This window comes from Lepidochelys kempii, chromosome 11 (assembly GCF_965140265.1).
Source record: "Lepidochelys kempii isolate rLepKem1 chromosome 11, rLepKem1.hap2, whole genome shotgun sequence".
Classification (NCBI taxonomy): domain Eukaryota; kingdom Metazoa; phylum Chordata; order Testudines; family Cheloniidae; genus Lepidochelys; species Lepidochelys kempii.
In genome coordinates, this window is record NC_133266.1 from 74,494,489 (window position 1) to 74,518,173 (window position 23,685).

Here is a 23,685-nt window from a genome sequence, read left to right on the forward strand (position 1 = left end):
AAAATGAGACTATCACACATTTTTCTTCTGCTCTCCAGCTCGGTTCAGTATAGATTCCTGCATGGATGACAGAGTATTTTTCTTCAGTTAAGCGATGCCAAATCCAGAAGAGTTCCTGCCCCTGCCGTGAAACATCATAATACACAGTGATGCAAAAAGCAGCTTTACAAACATCGATATCTCAGCCCCCATGTTTAATATCAGTGACATCCCTTTCATTGGTCAAAAGCATCATATTGCATATTCTTATGGAGTGAGAAGTGGGAAGGAAAAGAGAGTAGCCTCTTGGGGATATTTTGTCAGGGCTATAAATACAGAGCTTTCTCTTTTGCTATTTCAGTGCTTCTCATCTCAAAACCCGAAAGTCATGGATGAAAAGTTGGCATCTTTCACCAAGCTTTTTGAAACCTCAAGTAAAAGTTTTATGGGCACAAAGTTCTTATTTTATGCCAACAAGTTAGCCAACCACTGGTGAAAATGGTGAGTAGATTTTGCATTTATGCTGGTTTTTTGTGTGTGTGGGTTTTTTTTCCTTGACGTCATGTTAAAGCACACTTGGTGAACCACAATGTGCCCGACATAGTGCAGGGACAAACTTTAAAAAACAATCATGCTTTTCTTTCCAAAGTGTAAAGTCAAAATTAGTACAGCTCTAATTACAAAAAAAATTAAAAATAAGGAAAAAAGCAAGAAAGGCAGACTGAAGCACCCAGTTTACTAACCGAATCCACGGTGTATGGAATTTGATATACACTTCACTTATCAAGTCAACATCCTAGCACTATGTACTGCTTTTGCTTGTGGACTTTCAAAGTAATTTAGCACGGCGGACAACTGCAGTGCTGAATACCTCCAGCCTGAGTCTTATTAAAGGCTATTTTCATACCTGTAAACTAACAGAACAATGCCCCATTTTAAAATTAATAAATATTGTTATTAACAGATTTAAACAAAGCTGGCTTTCATTCCTTTATTTAGTGGTGCATTTGGTGAAGCACTTAAGAGGAGGCCATTCCAACGCACACATATAACTGTTTTAATTGCATCCTGTGAATTTATTTTTCCAGGGAGAAATATTTCTCAGGGAAAATGTCTATAAAAGTAACTTTAGAAGCAATGTAATTTTGTGTGTGTTTCCTATAGGAAATCTGTTTAGTTTAAGTCCCAAGTTCTAACACTCCCTTTTATGCAGCAATGTAACCTGAAGAATGCTGTTGACAGCTGTATAAAGCCCCAGTATCTCTTCTGAAATTAAATCGCTGATGGATTTGTGAGGTAGATCTTGGTGGGACCTCACTTCCTTTCTTTTGCTTGGAAGGCTCACTCCTCTCCTCCACAACAGAAAACTTGATCCATCTTCCATTGACTCACTACACGGGGAAGCTCCAGGAGCAGATTGACCTCCACGTGTTAGAGCTTTGTCTGCTAGTTATTTTTAATTTTGTTTATTTAACCCAGGCAGCCCCCCTGGGTACTTTACACTGCTTTCCCAGCTACACTAAGTAAAACATTATGGATTTCAGAACTAACAAAACGAGAGAGTTCCCAGGAACCGTGTTCCTCTTGGGAAATGTTCGGTTTAGCTTAGAAGTTTAGCAACTCAAAGAGCCGGAAGTTCCAGTCTAAAGTCAGAATCCTCTCCCCGCCATTCGTCTGCTCACAGATCATTCGGATGGTGCACCAGAGCACCCATCCCCATTGACTCTACAGAGAGGCAGTATGATCCGGTCGGCACTCTAGTGAGAGTCAGGACACCTGGGTTCTATTCCAAATCTGTAAGATGGGGATAAAAATACTTCAATTGTCAGATTAGACAGACAGCTTTTTGGGGTAAGGGCGGTCTCTCACTGTGTGCATGTACAGCACCAAGCACGATCAGGTCCTCCTGATATCACCTAGGGCCTCTAAGTGACGCTGTAATGCAAATCATAATAAGTGCTAACTATAGTGTTTTCAATCCACATTGTATTCTAGAAAGGACATCCTGGAGGAGGCAATTTGTTTCTCCCAGATTCTTGGAGGCTTTCCCCACGCAGTAAAAAAAAGTGGCATAAAAAAGTGGTAACATGCAGTTCTTCACTATGCAAACCGTTCTGTGGCGACAAGTTATTTACAGCGTTAGCATTAGATAATGCATTGGTGTCCCCACAAATTATCCTGCATTTACTACTCCTTCCAGCGGAGTGAGTCTGTAGTCATCTTAAAATGCTGAGTGGCATTTCACGGTAAGTACTGCGGGTTGTTATGAAACACAGTTACAAAATCCTTGGAAGCTTCTGGAAGCTGATAGAGAAAAGGCCGGGGGAAACTGATCTGTGACATCCTTTGTCGTATGAGGAAGCAAGGTTTTGCCATGTGGAGTGAACAGTAAGGTTAGTGCTATTGGTTCTTTGTATTGAGAGGATGCAACTGAGACTGACGCCCCATTGTGCCGGGTGCTGTAAACACACAGCAAGAGCCAGTCCCTGCACTCAAGTACTTCCACGGTGAAAAGACAAGGCAAAGAGTGAGAGGACAAACAGCCCCCGGGACACAAAAATTATTGCGCTAGATGATATAGTATGTTAGTGGGAGAGGTAGGGACAGAACCCAGCTCTCATGAATCCCAGTCAAGGGCCCTATCCATTGACCCACACAGCCACTGAAATTTACTGCAATCTCAAGCCAATATTTATATTGCTTTGATCTGTAGGGCTTTGGCAGGATTTGAGGTCTGAGCAAACAATTTCGCTGAATTTCAGACTGACCTAGACGGTGCTGTATATATCAACTGCCCAACTGAGCAGCCCAGCATGAAAGGTCTCCTCCACTTCTAGTGAGTCAAAGAAAGAGGGCTGTAAACTCAAAGCCACCTCATAAGACTGCATACTCCTTTATCTAACTAGCGAGCTGAGGCCAAGACCATAGAGTATCCATTTACCCCAGGAGCACTCCACAGCAAAAGAGGATGGAATATACCACACTGAACAAAGGGAATGGAGAACAGAAAGGCAATCGGTTCTTAAAAACTTTCCAATTGGACTTGTTAGAAGGAAAATCTGATCATGAGGCCAAGGCATGAATAAACGGGCTGGAACTCGCCAGAGACAGAGGGGTGCGAAGTCAAGTGCTGAAATGGAAATGGAACCTTCAATTCATTCTCTTGGACCTGAACAACCAAGTTCCATCCCTCCCATAGTGCATTTCCCACTGACCTCAGAGGGATGCTGTAGGTTTATAGTTTTCTGGGAACGTTTTGTAGGGCTTACAGTCACAATTGGAAACTGCAACTGATGAGTGGTTATTTGCCAAACTGGGAAAGAAGTGACACTACCTCTAAATGGGCTAAGAATGAGAGAAACATCTCTGCCCCAAAACCAGGGCACAGAATCAGGCCCTGACAATTCTTGAGAAACTCCAACAGCACTTCCTGAATGACAGGGAATAAGGAGGGAGTTACTGTGGATCTCGGAGACAGGGTGAGAATGGTTCTCTACACTCCGTGAGTACGTTGGAAAAATGACAGACTCCCTCGAAGGACCCACTTCTTTCTTACTAGTTTTAATGTAACCTGTGGTAGTCAGCAAGAGAGAAAGGTGTAAAAAATAAAAATAAAAAGACATAGAAAGATTTGCTTTCCTCCAACACTGAACAAGGAACATTATTTGAATAAGGCACATGGTATTAACCCTTGAAGATACTCTGCCTCTTTCATGGCAGAGCTCCTTCTAGAACTTTCTCCGCCCCATCTAGCTACAGCTGTGTAAAAATATCTATCCGATCAGTAACATAGTTCAGTAAAAAGAACACATCATATGGCCTGTTTGTTCATGTTATCCAAAGCCTCTGTGTAATCCAGAGAGGTAGTGATAGACAGATGCTGATATCAAACAAGGCCTCTTACTGACTCAGAGCACGTTGTCTTAGGATGCCACTTTTGCTCTTATATGTATTTTTCACAGTTATGAACATTATTTATTATTTGATGAATTCTAACAAGGGGCTTGGAGCTGTACACTACACAGAGGTAGACAGGGTGTACACCCCAAAGAACTTATAGACAGATGTGGCCTGACAAATGAGTTATGGAAGGGAATATCCAATCTCTATGCAGTGCCGATTTTTGTTGTTGTTAATTTTGCTGCTGGATTATTGTTGGTAGGCTTTGTGGAGGACTTGTGTTTTGAGGATAGATTTGAATAGGCGTACACAGGTACTGTATATTTGTGCATTTCCATGTCTATTATGTATACAGAAAACCCCCATCAGCTATGCTCTCTCAGAGTGAGAATTGGGATCAATTACAACTGATTGTTCTTAGATCCAGGCTTTTTTAGAATTATATGCATACCTGACTTGAGCATGTAAGTGGTTTTAGGCTAAAAGATTCTTAAGTTATTTCATACTCTCCCCTTTAGAATAGCAAGAGGCGAGTCCAGAGAACAGGGTGTTTAGCTTAGGACTCATTTTACTACCCAGGCTAAATAAATGGGCTAATACATTTTTCTTATTTATTTATTTTCTTTAGTTTGATTTAATCCTCAATAAAAGAAGCATTTCCCAACCTCAGATGTCCTAGGATCTCTCAAGGTTACAATTCCTAATAATGAAACAACAAGACAATGGCCTATCCCACACATCATAAAACAGCCAGTTGACAAGAAAACCCTCCCACTCATTGTCTGTCTTAGACTGTAAAGCTGTTTGGAAAAGAGATTGCATCTTATGATGTGTTTGTACATTGCCTTGCACAATGCAGCCTTGACCTCAGTTGGGACTATCAGGCACTACTGCAGTTATAATAGTGGCAATCTAGAAATGGATAGGCTGTAGAAGCTAGAAATTGTAGGAAACTGATAATGGAAGCAAAGGGACACAAGAAGAATTCTATGGCCAACATAGTTAAGGACGATAAGGAGTTTTTAAAGTATATCAGGAACAAAAAGAGTTCTAACAAGGGTATTGGTCCTTTACTAGATGGAAATGGTAGAATTATCAACAACAATGTAGAAAAAGCAGATGTGTTCAATAAATATTTGTGTTCTGTAGGAGGGAAAATCAGATGATGTAGTCATATTGCATGACAAGAGCCTTTCCATTTCACTAATATCTCAGGAGTATGTTAAACAGCAGATACTAAAGTTAGACATTTTTAAATCAGTGGTCTAGATAATCTGCATCCAGGAGTTTTTAAGAAAGTGGCCGAGGAACTCACTGTATTTTTAATGCTGGTTTTTAATGTTGCACCAATATTTTAAAGGGGTAAATGGATGACCAGGGTAATTATAGGTCTGTCAGTTTGACATTGATCTTTGGCAAATAATGAAGTAGCTGATATTGGACTCTATTAATAAAGAATGAAAGGAGGGTAATGTAATTAATGCTAATTAACATGGGTTTGTGGAAAATAGATCCTGTCAAACTAATTGGTATATGTTTTGATGATATTACAAGTTTGGCTGATAAAGGTACTTGGTACGGCAAGACGTTTTGATTAAAAAACTGGAAAGATATACAGTTAACACGGCGTATATGAACCGGATTAAAAACAGGTCTCCAAATGTATTAGTAAATGGAGAATCATCATTGAAGGGTGTGTTTCTAGTGGGGTCCTGCAGAGATTGGTTCTTGGCCCTGTGCTATTTAACATTTTTATCAGTTACCTGGAAGAAAACATGAAATCACTGATAAAGTTTGTGATGACACAAACATTGGGGGAGTGGTAAATAATGAAAAGGACAGGTCAGTAATTCAGAATGATCGTGTTTGCCTGGTAAGCTCGGCTCAAACAAACAATATGCATTCTAATACAGCTACATGGAAATGTATACACCCAGAAACAAATAATATAGGCCATACTTACAGGATGGGAGACTCTGTCCTGGGAAGCAGTGACTCTTGAGAAAGATTTGGGGGTCACGATCAGTTGAATATGAGCTCCCTGTGTTATGCTGTAGCCAAAAGGGGTAGTGCAATTGTGGGATGCATTATCGGGGGAACCTTGAGCAGGAGAAAGAGGTTATTTTAAATCTGCATTTGGCTCTGGTGTGACCACTACTGGAATCCTGTGTCCAGTTCAGTTTATGCCTTATTGTCCCCTTCTGGCCTTGGAATCTATGACTCTATCAGCGTGTGAATTCATCACGCATTAATCCCCAGCATTTTTACAGTTGCACACTTCTAGCCGCACACAAGTCTGCAATAGAATATTTTTGCCTTCAAAGGGCAATTGGCCCAGGTGATCCTTGCTCTCGCTTTGTACTGACTCTTCCTCTGCCTTTCTATAGCAAAGGGTCATTCTTTTGTTCTGGCTTCACATTAAGGACATTGTTCACAGCCCACTGGAGTCATTAGAACAAAAGCCATTGAGTGGAGCAGCCTTTGGAGAAGGCCCTAGCCGTGGGATTTGCCCCAGCCACAAACCAGTCACTGGGGTGTCGTTTTTAAAGGGCATCTGGGTCTGTATCTGGATCCCTGGCGACCTTTTGGAAAGCCTCCTCTCATTTTGTTTGGCTGCTTTTCGACTCTGGAACTGTCTGTGGGTTTGGTATTGGTTCAGATTCCCGGTCGATGGCATTTGCTCGAAGCATAGCTTTTTCAGCAGGGTGCGATCCAGGATTTAGAACAGCTTCTCGGTAGCGCCTGCTGGATTGACGTCTGTAAAACCATTTCAGCATTAATCACTTCTTTCCACACGCTCAACACTTTGCAAGGCATTCACTTTTCAGGATAACATTTTCCATGCTTGGGCTCTGGCCTGAAGAAGGGCTTCTTTTTTTTGTATGTGCAAGACTTTGATCAAGGTCTGTTCCACCATTTCTGAGCTTGGCAAGGGCAAGAAACTTTTCCCATTCAAAAAAATTCTCAGCACACTTTTTGTTTTTAGGAGTACAGCTCCAGCGAGGGGAAAGGCTGGTGCTTGGAGGCTGAACCGTGGCACAAGTCCGGCTTTCCCGGCGGGCCAGGACCTGTGCTTTGTGCGGAAAACCTGACAACCTCAAAAGTGCTGCTGTTGTGGCCTGCAGCCATGGGGCAGCGTGGGCATCGCTCAGATGCAAGCCCCACTCGCGCGACACTAGCCCCAGCCCGGGGCCACCCACCCACACGATTTCAGCCCTCCTCGAGAACACCCCACTGATTGGCTGCTTCCCTGCCTGCAGGCCACAGCAGCCAATCAGAGCTGCAGCAGCCTGCAAGCAGAGCTCTATCCCCCCATACACACAGCACCTTGGGGAGGGGGAGGAGAGAGCCCAGCAATTTGGGGTGGGTCAACCCCACTGCCCCCTCCCCACTTGAGCAGCGGGTGAGCCTACTCCCTGCCCCTCCTCCTTGAGCAGTGGGTCAGTCTGCTCTCTGCTCCCCCTTCCCCCCTATGAGCAATGGTTAAATCTGCTCCCCTTTCTCCTCTGTGAGCCATGGGCCAGTCTGTTCCCTGCTCCCCCACCCACCATCCCCTCTCCATCCCAGGAAGGAGAATGGGGGCAGAGGGAGGTGAAGAGCCCCTGGAGCGGCCCCACCCCCAGCCTGGGAAGCTGTGAAGAGCCCCCAGCTGCAGGAGGAGCAGAGCGGGTTTGGGTGGGGAGAGATGTGTGGGTGGGAGGCACAGAACTGACTAACTGGAATTCCAGGGGAGGCTGGAAGCTCTGCTTCATCAGGCTGCATTTCATACACATCTCCATCATGTGGACCCCGCTTGGTCCTTCCAGCGGGGCTCCTGCCTCGGGGGCCCAAATCCCTCTCTACGGCTGGGGAAGCTGGCAGCACTGCGACTGTTACTCACACACTGGAGGGGAGAGCTCACATGAAACAGCAGAAGTGACCAAACACCAAAATATAATGGGGGTGGGGAGCTCATAATTTTGTGGGCCAATCTCATGACTTTTGGGAGGTTTTAAACGCTGGGTTCTCACTGCTGAAGACTGCTCCATATGCCCCATTACTCCCCTGCACGAGTACGCAGTTGAGCTCTATGGGTCTGATCCAAAGCCCACTAAGCCAGAGAAAGTCCTTCCACTTAAATGGCCTTTGGCTCAGGCTCCAGGTGCCCAGCTACTAAGCCTGGTCCAAAGCCCACTGAAGTCACTAGGAGTCTTTCCATTGACTTTGGTGTGTGTTGGGTCAGGCTCTATGAGCACAGCTGCTGGTTCAAAGGACTGACAAGGTCTGCTGGAGAAGCCAGCACAGCTTGTAAAATGCGCCAGTGAATTACCTCCAGATTTTTTCTCCCTGTTCTTTAGGGCGCCTTAGGAAATGAACTGCAAAGAAATAACACTAGGGCACCATGGAGGCTGCAAAATCAAGCGTTCAGAATGATCAGGAAATCATCAAAGGTGAGATTGCCCTGGCAATATTGTCTCCGCTTCACTGAGCCATTTTCAGTTTTTCCCGGTGTTAATGTAAAAAGTAACACATTTTTCTCTTTGTTAGTAACCTGTCCTGGACCTTAGCACTAGTTGCATCACAGCTGCACTTAAAAGCACCGAACAAGGACTTATTGTTACTGGATGCTGTGCAAAACGCAGTGTAAGAAAAAGAGTCCCCTGCCCCAAAGAGCTAACAGTAGACAAGACAGGCAAAGGATGACCTATTGTTCCCATTTTAGAGATGGGGAAATGAGGGGCAGAGAGAGAAAGAGATTTTCCCAACATCATGCACAAAGGCCGTGGCAGACCGGCACACTGAACTCAAATCTCCTGAATTTGAGTCCTGTGCCTAAGCCACAAGACCAGCTTTCCTCTAAAAGGGCACATCTGATGTGCAGCATGGCAGAGCTAACTTTATTTGCTTCAAATGGCTGAGCTCAGAAGCTTTACAATCCATGAACAGTTGCATCATATGGGTCTCAAGGCAGGGATATAGATTTTATGTTCCTTTGGACAGGGACTGTAAGCCAAATTCTGCCATGATTTAAACCCCCTTCTACCCTTTCTAATCAACAGGGTGGCTTGAGTCAGTGCAGAATTTGGCCCTTGAACGTGTGTAAAGCACCTGGCACATTCTGAGCACTGTGCAAACTACTGGGGGAGGTTGGGGGTTCTTTGGGAGCAGGAAGAAGGACTTTGGGGCGGGGCAGAGGGTTGCACTTTATTCTGTTATGCCCAATGGAGCACCATTTGCAAATGGCTGTACTTAAGGTTACCAAACAGTTTCCATTACCACCTTTCGCACTCTATCATTCACACCTGTCTGATACATTCCCCCTTCCAGGCTGATGCTCTCCAAGTGTGGTCTGGACTTCAAGGTGAATTTTTAGTAGAGTTTAAGTCCAAATGGGTAGCAGCTAGCAGCCCTGAGAACTCAAAAGTGTTTCTTCTCATTCAAGGTAGTGCAGATACAGCATCTTCACTAGATGCTGCCTTTGGTCACCAGGTTTTTCAGGCTAATGTTCCTCCTTGATCTTTCTCTTCATGTCACTCTGCACCTGTCTCTCCACCCCCACCCCACACACACGCCCTTTCCTGGGTGGGCTGCTGGCAATTTCCCATGTGGAGGATGCCATCTCATTCTGCAAATAGACTATTTGAGCTTTCCCCCTACCCTAGTGCATAGTTTGTGTATGGTTATCATTTCCTGGGGTTCAACACTTTGCAGAGTCTTCCAAACAGGTGTGTCTGTGAGGAGAGAGATTGAGAGCCTGAAGAGAGATGCAGGAGATGGTCAGGACAAGCCCTTTTTGATACCTAGAGGTGTGGAACCTAGGTTATAAGTGTGGAGGGAGAAATATGGGGCCCTGTGACTGTGTGAAGCCATCACAAGAGCATCCTCAGATGCCAAGACGTAGCACTGGGTTCTTCTGCTCTAGTGCCCCCTGGTGTCTGTCATCTGGCGCTATAAAGGTCTGCAGCTCCCATGGGCTGATTAGGTTGCTAACTTTCTGATTGCAGAAAACCAAACATCCTTGCCCTGCCACCTGCCCTGCTTCTGCCCTGAGGCCCCACCCCGGCTCACTCCATTCCCCCTCCCTCAGTTGCTCGCTCTCCCCCATCCTTGCTCACTTGCTCATTTTCACTGGGCTGGGGCAGGGGTGCGGGAGGGGGTGAGTGCACCAGCTGGGGGTGTGGGCTCTAGGGTGGGGCCAGGGATGAGAAGTTTGGTGTGTGGGAGGGGGCTCAGGGCTGAGGCAGGCAGTTGGGGTGTGGGAAGGGGTGCGGATTCTGGGAGAGAGTTAGGGTATGGGAGGAGGCTCAGGGCTTGGACAGGGGGTAGGGTTGCGTCAAGGGGTGCAGGCTCCGGGAGGGAGTTGGGGTGTGGGAGTGGGCTTAGGGTGCAGGAGGGGGTGTGGGGTGCAGGCTCTGGGTGGGAGTTTGGGTGCAGAAGGGGGCCCAGGGCTTGGGCGGGGGGGTGGGGTGGGCTCCAGGCAGAGCTTCCCTGAGGCAGCTCCCAGAAACTGAGACATGTCCTTCGGCTCTTAGGCGCAGGGGCAACCCAGGAGGCTCCGCGCACTGCCCTTGCCCACAGGCACTGCCCTCACAGCTCCCATTGGCCATGTTTCCCGGCCAACAGGAGCTGTGGAGCCGGCGTTCGGAGCCTCCCTGGCAGCCCCTGCGTCTAGGGGCTAAAGGGACGTGTTGCCTCTTCTGGGAGCTGCGCAGAGTCAGGGCAGGCAGGGAGCCTGCCTTAGCCCCGCTGTGCGGCCAATTGGACTTTTAATGGCCCAGTCAGCAGTGCTGACCAGAGCCGCCTGGGTCCCTTTTTGACTGGGCGTTCCGGTTGAAAACCGGACACCTGGCAACCCTAGGATCCTCAGCCAGGTCACCTTCCAGTTCAGCCCCCTTCTGGAATAACAGAAAACCCAAAGTCTAATAGCCTTGTGGCAGTCCTTCTGACCCCATCTGGGGACTCATCAGTCTCTGCCTCTTAGCATGATGGGAAAGACAAGCCTCAGGACTGGGGGAAGGGAAGGGAACCCAGGCCCACCATCTCCTCTGGGTTCCAGCCCAAGGACCTTGGGTTAGGCAGATAAGCACTGCTCCTTCCAATGCGTCACCACTTGACTGGGCTGCTCCTACCCTTCCCCGGCTTGTCTGCATCTCTTGCAGGGCCGCAGACAGGATGCCACTACTCCCGCTCTGGAGTCCTGTCTCCTCATGCAGCTTCTTCCCAGCCCGCTACTGACGAGCTTCCTTGAGGCCACTCCCAGCTTCTCTGGCAGCAACCCCTCTCTGGCTGAGCTACAGCCTTTTATCCCAGCTGTTGCTAATTGGCCCTTCAGTTGCAGCTGGAGGGATAATTGGTAGGTCTATTACCTCTTTCCTGGCTGTCACAGCATGGGGTCTATACCCCATTGCAGGGCCTAAGACAGGGTCTGCTGAGCCTGCCAGAAGTAATTTAGACTGGGATTTTCAAAGCAGCATACAGGAGTTTGGTCGCCAAATCCCATTGAAATTCAATAGGCATCTAACTCCCTTAGGTTCTGTGAAAATCTCCGCCTTAACATATCTTCTGCCCGTCACACTGAAACCTGCAGTTAATGGACAGACAGCCTTTCAAAGATGGTGGTGCATTTTATCTGGGTGGATTAGCTCCCCCTTCCTCCACCCCTTTCCACACAAAAACAATAGCAGGTGATGGAGACGTGACCTGAGCAGCCAGAAAACAATACCGTCTGCATAAACTGGGGCCGTACTTAAACCGCCCTTCCCCGTACCAAACTTTTCCTTGCTTGAACAAAGGCCATGCTCCACCCCTGCTCTCCTTCCAATGGGGAGAAATTGCCTTTCCCATATCAGATTAAGCCCAGCAGTCAATGGAGCCAACCCAGACATCAGCAAAGCAACAGGCCGAAGGGTCGAGCCAACAGTGGAAGCTCTCTTGTACTTTTTATTGTGCTCCATCGTTGCCTGTGCGAGCTCACCTAAGCAATATACATTGGAACCAGCTGGATGCTGTAGGGTGGTCTAACACTTAGGTCGCTCTCCAAAGAAACGTATCGAGCGCCCGCAAGTCCCGTACAAATAAAGTACATGATACCTGAGAAAGTGACACTAACTTAATAACACATTTAATACACATTCCGGCACAGCTTCTGATCACTCATAACAGCAGATGTAAAATTCAGTACAATAGAACAGTATGTAGCTACAGGAGTCAACGGGGCCGCTCCCTTATACTCTGGCTCTTAAAGGCAATATCCCATTAACACAGTCTGAGTTTACAGCCCTCCATCCAAGATTAAAACATAAAAACAGCCCTTGGTTGACACTTTTGTGGAACAGCAATGGAAAGCTAAAATTCAGTAACCACCAAACCTGAACAAAAACCAGTCGTAAGGGTAACTCGGGTTCCCTGGGATACCATGTACCATGCATTCCACTGCAAAGCTCTTGTGTAACTCTGTGCATGAAAGCGCCATCCTTTGCACTGATTTGCTCTCACTATGAGGAGGCATGGCATGAAGAGTTAACCTAATCAGCATACCTACATCCTGATTCTCAGATGGCATAAATCATTGGAGATACTCTCAATTATACACATAGGGGATGTGGTCCATGGATGCCGAAGGAGTTATGTTGATTTACACCAGCTATCTGGTCCACTGTACCAGTTGGAGGACTGGCCCCTTGTTTTGTCCTGCCTAGTTTCACATGGCCCAAGTGATGTGATAGCCACAACTTCCATGGAGTAACTATTCTACAACCCAGTAGTGCTGTTGATGGGAACCTTTTTCCCCAACATTTAGCCTCAGTAATTTACCCCCTGTTCATTTCATTCCATTACTTCTTGTTACACCTCTTAGGCCCCCTTTAATAATCCCTCTTCCTCCTTACATCCCTATTCTCTTCCACACAAGATATGAAGTCCCACTGAAGACATTAGTAATGAGCTGGGCAGAGAGAGTGAGCAGCACGGTAATGAAATGTGCAGGTGATCTTAAATACAGAGGTGCTGGAAAACACTAATACGGACTGAGCAGGAAACCAAAGCAAGCTACAATTGTGGGAAGAAGGACAACACAGTGAGGTTCAGCTTGGGAAAATACAAGGGAAAAAGTCATTTATCTCATGCAGCTATTCAGGGGAAGGTGCAATTCCCCCAAAAAAGCTTTGGGATTGATAGTAGACAATGAGTTAAACATGAATTTGCAATTCAGTGGGATTTGTGGTAGCCCACATGCAACATCAAGCAATGAAATAAGGAGGCTCTAGACCATTGAAATCCATGGAGTTATGCTGATGTATAACCAGTGTGAGTGGGGAACATTAGGGATGTTCTTTGTTTCAACAATTTACTAGCAATCGAGGTTAGACATGGTGGCCAGAGCTTGCCTGGATCACTCTTCCTTCATCTTTAATTTTTTTTAAATCAGAAATCCCCCACCCCCCATTTGCTTTACTCCAATCTCTTGGTACCTCTATGGGAGCCTTCAAAGATAATTGCCAAATTGATAAATTCTTTAGCTAATTGCTTCAACACTGAAGGAAGCATATCAGCCAGACTGACTGTTTTGTACAGAGCTGGGTAGGAAACAATTTTCCGACCCCATGAACGTTTTCGAGATGTCAAAACATTTTCCCATTCCAAATCAGGACAAAAATTCAAAATCTTGAAATTTTTCACAAACTAAAAATTTGAAAAAAAAATGGATTCAGGTCAGTCAAAAGGTTTCATTTTTATAATTTTGAAACAGTTTGTTTCAATTTTGACCATTTTTATTATATTTTACTATAATTAGCTTACATTTTGAAATAAAAAGTTATTTCAAACCAGAAAATCAGAATTTTTCATTTAAAAAATGATTAAACATTTCAATATTCCATTCTCTAGCTGTAACAGGGCTGTCACTTCCTGAGTGGTCCCTCACGGCCAGAGTTCCCTTCGCTTCTGTTCTCCCTCTTCAGGGCCCCTTACAGACACTCTTTCCTAGTCCTACCACCCTCCAGTAAAGTCCATCACGACAATCCAAAGGTTCATACTTACCTCTGGGTCTTCTGCCATCCACAGGGAGCTCTTCCCTTACCAAAGCCTGCCCATCACTTCTCATAGCTGTTGCTCCCAAAGTTTAGTCTTAAATAAGAACATAATGGCCATACTGTGTCAAACCAATAATCCATCTAGCCCAGTACCCAGTCTTCCAATAGTGACCAGTGCCAGATGCTTCAGAGGGAATGAACAGAGCAGGGCAGTTTTTTGAATGATTCATCCCTTTCATCCAGTCCCAGCTTCTGGCAGTCTGAGGTTTAAGGACACCCAGAGCTTGGCTTGCATCCCTGACCATCTTGGCTAACAGTCATTGATGGAGCTATCCTCCATCAACTTACCTAATTCTTTTTTCAACCCTGTTACAGTGTTTGGCCTTTACAGCATCCCCATCAATGAATTCCACAGGGTGAGTGTGCGTTGTGTGAAGAAGTACTTTCTTTTGTTTTAAATCTGCTGCCTATTCATTTCATTGGGTGACCCCTGGTTCTTGTGTCATGTGAAGGGGTAAACAACACTTCCTTAGTCACTTTCTCCACAGCATTCATGATTTTATAGATTTCTATCATGTCCCCCCTTAATCGTCTCTTTTCTAAGATGAACAGTCCCAGTCTTATTAATCTCTCCTCATCTGGAAGTGGTTCCATACCATTAACCATTTTTATTGACCTTCTCTCTACTTGTTCTAATGTATCCTTTTTGAGATCCAGCAACCAGAACTGCATGCAGTATTCAAGGTGTGGGCATACCATGGATTTGTATAGTGGCATTATGGTATTTTCTGTCTTAATATCTATCCCTTTCCTACTGGTGCATGGAGGTGTTTGCTTTTCTGACTGCTGCTGCACACTGAGCAGATGTTTTCAGAAAATTAGCCACACTGACTCCAAGATCTCGTTCTTGAATGTAATATCTAATTTATAACCCACCATTTTGTATGCATTGTTGGGATTATTTTTTTCCAGTGTGCCTGACTTTGCATTTATCAACATTGAATTTCATCTGCCATTTTGTCACCCAGTTTTGTGAGATTCCCTTGTAACTCTTCTCAGTCAGCTTTGGACTTTACTAATTTGGACTTGAGTAATTTAGTATGGTCTGCAAATTTTCCAGATTTAGGAATATGTTGAACAATACTCTTTATGATACAGATCATCAGGGGACCCTGAGATTTACCGTTTTCCATTATGAAAACTGACCTTTTATTTCTACCCTTTGCTTTCTCTTTTTTTTTTTTTTTTTTTTTGTTTGCTGTCTCCTGGCCACTATGGATGTAGAAGCCCTCTACTCCAACATTCCACACAAAGATGGACTACAAGCCGTCAGGAACAGTATCCCCGATAATGTCACTGCAAACTTGGTGGCTGAACTTTGTGACTTTGTCCTCACCCATAGCTATTTCACATTTGGGGACAGTGTATACCTTCAAATCAGTGGCACTGCTATGGGTACCCGCATGGCCCCACAGTATGCCAACATTTTTATGGCTGACTTAGAACAACGCTTCCTCAGCTCTTGTCCCCTAATGCCCCTACCCTACTTGCGCTACGTTGATGACATCTTCATCATCTGGACCCATGGTAAAGAAGCCCCTGAGGAATTCCACCATGATTTCAACAATTTCCATCCCACCATCAACCTCAGCCTGGACAGTCCACACAAGAGATCCACTTCCTGGACACTATGGTGCTAATAAGCGATGGTCACATAAACACCACCCTATACCAGAAACCTACTGACCGCTATTCCTAACTACATGCCTCCAGCTTTCATCCAGATCACACCACACAATCCATTGTCTACAGCCAAGCTCTACGATACAACCGCATTTGCTCCAACCCCTCAGAGACAAACACCTACAAGATCTCTATCAAGCATTCTTACGACTACAATACCCACCTGCTGAAGTGAAGAAACAGATGGACAGAGCCAGAAGAGTACCCAGAAGTTACCTACTACAGGACAGACCCAACAAAGAAAATAACAGAACGCCACTAGCCATCACCTTCAGCCCCCAACTAAAACCTCTCCAATGCATCATCAAGGATCTACAACCTATCCTGAAGGATGACCCATCACTCTCACAGATCTTGGGAGACAGGCCAGTCCTTGCTTACAGACAGCCCCCCAACCTGAAGCAAATACTCATCAGCAACCACATACCACACAACAGAACCACTAACCCAGGAACCTATCCTTGCAACAAAGCCCATTGCCAACTGTGTCCACATATCTATTCAGGGGACACCATCATAGGACCTAATCACATCAGCCACACTGTCAGAGGCTCGTTCACCTGCACATCCACCAATGTGATATGTTCCAGCAATGTCCCTCTGCCATGTACATTGGCCAAACTGGACAGTCTCTACGTAAAAGAATAAATGGACACAAATCAGATGTCATGAATTATAACATTCAAAAACCAGTCAGAGAACACTTCAATCTCTCTGGTCACTCGATTACAGACCTAAAAGTTGCAATTCTTCAACAAAAAAACTTCAAAAACAGACTCCAACGAGAGACTGCTGAATTGGAATTAATTTGCAAACTGGACACCATTACATTAGGCTTGAATAAAGACTGGGAGTGGATGGGTCATTACACAAAGTAAAACTATTTCCCCATGTTTATTCCCCCCCCCCCCGTTCCTCACACGTTCTTGTCAACTGCTGGTAATAGCTCACCTTACCTGATCACTCTCATTACAGTGTGTATGGTAACACTCATTGTTTCATGTTCTCGATGTAAATAAAATCTCCCCACTGTATTTTCCACTGCATGCATCCGATGAAGTGAGCTGTTCCTCACGAAAGCTTATGCTCAGATAAATTTGTTAGTCTCTAAGGTGCCACAAGTACTCCTTTTCTTTTTGTGAATACAGACTAACACGGCTGCTACTCTGAAACCTCTTTTAATCAGTTACTGATCCATGAGAGAACCTTCCCCCTTATCCCACGACTGCTAACTTTGCTTAAGAGCATTTGATGTGGGACCATGTCAAAGGGCCTCTGAAAGCCCAAGTATACAATATCTCCCTTGAACACGTGCTAGTTGACACCCTCGGAGAATTCTAATAGATTTGTGAGGCATGATTCCTCTTTACAAAAAGCAGTGTTGACTCTTCCCCAAAGTATTGTGCTCATCTATGTGTCTGATAATTCTGTTCTTTGCTATAGTTTCAACTAATTTGCTTGGAACTGAAGTTAGGCTTACTGGCCTGTAATTGCCAGGATCATCTCTGGGTTAAAAGTCAGCATTATGTTAGCTTTCCTCCAGTCATCTGGTACAGGGGCTGATTTAACGGATAGGTTACATATCATAGTTAGTAGTTCTGCAATTTCATATTTGAGTTCCTTCAGAACCTTTGGGAGAATACCAACTGGTCCTGGTGTCTTACTACTCTTTAGTCTATCAGTTTGTTTCAAAATCTCTACTGATACCACAAACTGGGATAATTCCTTAGATAGTAAAGCTCAGATATTTTTTAACTTTTATTAAGACAAAGTTACAATAAAATATTAACATACTACTTGTACTTTACTTATTATGGATCAGGTTAATATTGAAAGAACCTGAAAGATTCTGGTTTGCTGGGTGGGGAGCAAGCCTCCTGAGTATGCTAAAAATCATGATCAAATTTCTAAAAAGCTATTCCTCTTTTTGGTGCATCTCTTCTGTGCGCACTTGGTGTGAAGGCTTTTCCATTACAAGGGCACTTCATGTTTTCCTACATCCCGGTTCCATATAATGTGCAATGCAAAAAGTCTTGCTACTAACAATAAAAAAAGAAATCAATTTGTTGTTCTGTTTAAAATGTAGATCCTTTACTAGAGCACTGAGTAAGCAGGTCAGGGGAGCTCTATGACTAAAGATCTAGACAGAGCCATCCTGTATCCAGATTTCACAATAAAATTTTGGCCTTGTAAATATTGAACCTATGGGATCTGTATATTATTTACTTGTCTTTTGGTATGGTTCCAGATCAGGAGTCAGCTGTCCAAATTGAGTAATACTAGCTCTTACCCACAGCGAGTATCACTTTGATATTTCCTAAAGATTAATTCCTGATTATTAATGAAAGTCTCTATGGGAGAGGGCCTTGGCAACAGGAATTTAAAACTTTTGTCCAAAGCTGCTAAGATGGTCTGGATGAATGAGTGATATTTTTATTTTTGGTGACCTACATTTCTTTTAACCCAACAATGACTCTTGGGCTCCAGTCTTGTTTGGGTTCTACCCAGTGTTTGGATAGTCTAGCGTTGACCCAACTGATCAACTTTTTTTAATAGTGATGCATAATAATAATAAGCCAAATCAGGAGAAGCTAGTCCAATCCAATGGGTAGGCTTGAACAGAACTTTAGAACTCTATGTTTCCATATGAATTTAAATAGCACATATGCCTTGTGTTAATGTCACGTCAGGGGTACCAACAGGGATGCACTGAAACAAAAACAAATGTGGGAGGACATTCATCTTTATCTCAGCTAGCCTACCTAGCCAAGAAATATTGTAGTTGTTCCATTCCATCACTTTTATTATTTTATTCCACAGTGGAGAGTAATTTGTCTTAAAAAGACATTTTTCTCCACAATACTTATTCCTACATATTTTCCATCTCCATTCCACTCTAGGTCACTCACAAGCAGTTGAACTGGAGGTGGGCTTGGTGTCTACTTGACCAGGGATTGTCGGACCACCCCTCCAAATCAGCAAAGTGAGAGGCAAACGTATGGACAGACTGTCACGCTGTCTGGAGTGGTTCACGACAAATGTCCTGTCTCTTTACAGGATAACGAGGGTCCAGTTGAGCCTCACCAAGCCTGTAGAGTAATTTTTAATATGTTCTGCAGGCCAGTGGCACTGGATTCCATTGATGGATTTGCCCTGTCACCCTCAAGGCTGCTCTCTGGGATTGGGCCTTGCCAACTCTCTTCAGCCTTCTTTTCTTTTGGCCCTTTCAAAACTGGCTCCATGGGTGGTAATTCATATACTATGGCACAGATCTGTCAATTCAGGATGGCTTGGTTCTTTTCATCATCTTCAATTACTTTAATTTAATCCCCCTTTATTGCAGAGAGCTAGATTAAGCCACCATCTTGTTTGCTGTTTTAGCTACGCCCCCTACAGCTCAGATTATTTGAGTTGGATGAAAAGTCTTCCTCCACCTACCTAGTTTAGAGCCATGCCAGTTTTGGAACCTAGAAAGTTGATAGGCCTCCTGCTTAAGCAGTCTTATCCAAATACTGTCCCCCTCACAGGTGGCCTTCGAGTGCTGTGTATCCAAATCCTTCCTCTCAAACATCCATCAGTTAGAATCCAGCCTCAAGCTTCTTGAATTCATACTGCTTACCCGCCTGATTTCATGTCCATTTTCTGAGCTGCCAAATCTATGGTTTAAAACAAGAAAGATCGCATTAAAGTGCATCTTTCCAATTCATTGCATAGAAGACCTTTCCATTTATGTCCAGGCAGGTTGAAGTCGACGATCAATTCTTGCAGTCCTTCCCTGCTGCAAGGAATTTACATACTGTACTTAGTCACTCAGTGGGAAGAAAGTTACATGTGACAGCAAACAATGGTAGAAGGGAGCTTACTTGATTGCAATGGGGTGTAAGTCTCCTGCAAAGTAAGTACAATGAAGCACAAAAAGAAAGCAGCTGTGGGGAGCCCAGTTATGACCAGGGTCTGAAGAAAATGAACTTCTTTGCACTAATCTAATTTTTTAAGTTATTTTTGTGGTATGAATTTCCTGCTGTACATTATTCATGTTCTCAGCCTTCAGTAGATCCCACAATGAAACTGGTCACTGCAGAACATTTCATTTGGAGCAGGGGGGAAGGGAAGGCAAGGGACAGACCCAACAGCATACCCTGTAGAGGAGGTAAATCTTAGTTAGGCATTCGCACATTTCTCTCTAGCTCTTCAATTGCTCCCAGCTCTACTGCCTCGGTCAGTGATCCTTTCTGTGTCAGCCCTATCTAGGCCTCAGGTCACTTCCTTGGCACATATGGGGTGGAACCAAGACATTGTCCCATTTCCTCCCCACCTACCCATGCAGAAGGGGCAGTAGCAGCTCTGGAAGCTATTCTCCCTCCACTTGTGCTACTCCCTACTCTGAATAGCCAATGCCGGGAGCAAGGGGGTGCCCAACACCGCCTAGTTCCCTGCACAGGAGCAGTAGACTGGCCGCACTCAGGCCCTGCGATAATTAGGGCTGGCTGGGGAATGATTTTTCCTTTTTTAACCTAAGAAAAGTTTTGGCCGAGATAAACAATTTTCATCAATGTTTTTATGTGAAAGAAATTGCAACTTACATTTTCACCAAAAAACCTGAATTTACTCCCCATGACAATTTCCACCATTTTCCATTAAAAAAATCTGCAGACATTTTTTGACCCTAGTTCTTGTGTTACGTGAATGGGTAAGAGGAGGTTACTTACCTGTAATTAGAGGTTCTTTGAGATGTGTGGTCCTAACTGTAGTCTACTGTGGGTTACCCATGTGCAAAATGTGCCCAGAGCCAGAGAATGTCAAAGTAGCATCCATTGGTCCGCGCATATGCCCTGGCTCACCTTGTGCCTCCGACCGAGGGGATAAAGATGTGGGTGGGCAGGCAGACCGATAATCTCTCCAGTTCCTTCTCTATTGTGAATCAGAAAAGATCTGAAGCCAAGGAGAAGGAGGGCGGGTAGTGGAATACAGATAGTGACCACACATCTCAAAGAACCTCCAGTTGCAGGTAAGTAACCTCCTCTTTTTCTTTGAGTGATGGTCTCTATTGTATTCCACTGTGGGTGATTGACAAGCAGTACCTAAGTAGGAGGAGGTGTGAGAATATAGAAGGTAGAGCTGAGCAAAGGAGCACCATCCCAAAGGAGACATCACTAGACTTCTGCACCAGGGCATAATGCCTCGCAAATGTATGAATGGAACCCCAAGTGGCCACTTTACAGATATCAAGGAGGGGCAGCTCCTGACGTGATGCCATAATCACTGCTGGTGTTCTTGTGGAATGAGCTCTTACCCCACGAGGAGGGGGAAAGTTTGATAGCTGAAAGAGTAGAACCCAGCCAGCGATCCATTTGGAGATTCTCTGGGTGGAGATGGCATGCACTCTGGTTCTTTATAGTGACGAATAGTCTCAGGGACTTTCTAATTGGCATTGTTCTTTGTAGCTAAAGCCAAGGACCATCTAATTCCCCTGAGGAAGCATGCGGTTTTGGAAAGAACACAGGTAAATGTATTGATTGGTTTAGGTGAAATTCTGAAATGACTTTGGGCGTGAATTTGGGTGTAAAAGCAATTAAACTATATCCTTATGAAATATAGTGTAAGGAGGATCCACCATTATTGCTCCATGCTCGCCAACCCTTCTGGCTGAGGCGTTGGCTATAAGCAATGTAACCTTCATGTAAAGGAGAGACACGCACCAAGAAGTTAAAGGTTCAAAGCGGGGCCTTGTGAGTGCTGAGAGGACAAGGTTCAGGTCCCACTGAGGAGCAGGTTTCTAAATAGGCAGGAAGGTCTGGTTAGGCCTTTCCAGAATCTGGTGGTCAATGGGTGCATGGAGACTCAGACTCAGATATTAAGGTCAGAAGGGACCATTGTGATCATCTAGTCTGACCTCCTGCACAATGCAGGCCACAGAATCTCACACACCCACTCCTGCAATAAACCTCTCACCTATGTCTGAGCTACTGAAGTCCTCAAATCATGGTTTAAAGACTTCAAGGTGCAGAGAATCCTCCAGCAAGTGACCTGTGCCCCATGCTACAGAGGAAGGCGTAAAACCCCCAGGGCCTCTTCCAATCTGCCCTGGAGGAAAATTCCTTCCTGACCCCAAATATGGCGATCAGCTGAACCCTGAGCATGTGGGCAAGACTCACCAGCCAGACACCCAGGAAAGAATTCTCTGTAGTAACTCAGATCCCACCCCATCTAACATCCCATCACAGGCCATTGGGACTATTTACCATGAATAGTTAAAGATCAATTAATTGCCAAAATCATGTTATCCCATCATACCATCTCCTCCACAAATTTATCAAGTTTAATCTTGAAGCCAGATAGGTCATTTGCCCCCACTGCTTCCCTTGGAAGGCTATTCCAGAACTTCACTCCTCTGATGGTTAGAAACCTACGTCTAATTTCAAGTCTAAACTTCCTGATGGCCAGTTTATATTTATTTGTTCTTGTGTCCACATTGGTATTGAGCTTAAATAATTCCTCTCCCTCTCCGGTATTTATCCCTCTGATATATTTATAGAGAGCAATCATATCTCCCCTCAACCTTGTTTTGGTTTGGCTAAACAAGCCAAGCTCCTTGAGTCTCCTTTCCTAAGACAGGTTTTCCATTCCTCAGATCATCCTAGTAGCCCTTCTCTGTACCTGTTCCAGTTTGAATTCATCCTTCTTAAACATGGGAGACCAGAACTGCACACAGTATTCCAGATGAGGTCTCACCAGTGCCTTGTATAACGGTACTAACATCTCATCTCCACTGGAAATACCTCCCCTGATGCATCCCAAGACCGCATTAGCTTTTTTCACGGCCATATCACTTTGGCGGCTCATAGTCATCCTGTGGTCAGCCAATACTCCAAGGTCCTTCTCCTCCTCCTCCATTTCTTCTAATTGATGTGTCCCCAGCTTATAACTAAAATTCTTGTTATTAATCCCTAAATGCATAACCTTACACCTCTCACTATTAAATTTCATCCTATTACTATTACTTCAGTTTACAAGGTCATCCGGATCTTCCTGTATGATATCCCGGTCTGTTTCTAAATTGGCAATACCTCCCAGCTTTGTATCATCTGCAAACTTTATTAGCACACTCCCACTTTTTGTGCCGAGGTCAGTAATAAGATTAAATAAGATTGGTCCCAAAACCGATCCCTGAGGAACTCCACTGGTAACCTCCCTCCAGCCTGACAGTTCACCTTTCAGTATGACCCGCTGTAGTCTCCCTTTTAACCAATTCCTTATCCACCTTTCAATTTTCATATTCATCCCCATCTTTTCCAATTTAACTAATAATTCCCCATGTGGCACCATATCAAACACCTTACTGAAATCTAGGTAAAGTAGATCCACTGCGTTTTCTTTGTCTAAAAAATCTGTTACTTTCTCAAAGAAGGAGATCAGGTTGGTTTGGCACCTTTTGTAAAACCATGTTGTATTTTGTCCCATTTACCATTGACCTCAATGTCCTTAACTACTTTCTCCTTCAAATTTTTTTCCAAGACCTTGCATACTACAGATGTCAAACTAACAGGCCTGTAGTTACCCGGATCACTTTTTTTTCCTTTCTTAAAAATAAGAACTATGTTAGCAATTCTCCAGTCATATGGTACAACCCCTGAGTTTACAGATTCATTAAAAATTCTTGCTAATGGGCTTGCAATTTCACGTGCTAATTCCTTTAATATTCTTGGATTCCTGGATCCCCCGATTTAGTCCCATTAAGCTGTTTGAGTTTTGCTTCTACCTCAGATATGGTGATATCTACCTCCATATCTTCATTCCCATTTGTCATGCTACCATTATCCCTAAGATCCTCATTAGCCTTATTAAAGACTGAGGCAAAGTATTTGTTTAGATATTGGGCCATGCCTAGATTATCCTTAACCTCCACTCCATTCTCAGTGTTTAGCGGTCCCACTTCTTCTTTCATTGTTTTCTTCTTATTTATATGGCTATAGAACCTTTTACTATTGGTTTTAATTCCCTTTGCAAGGTCCAATTCTACATGACGTTTAGCCTTTCTCACTTTATCCCTACA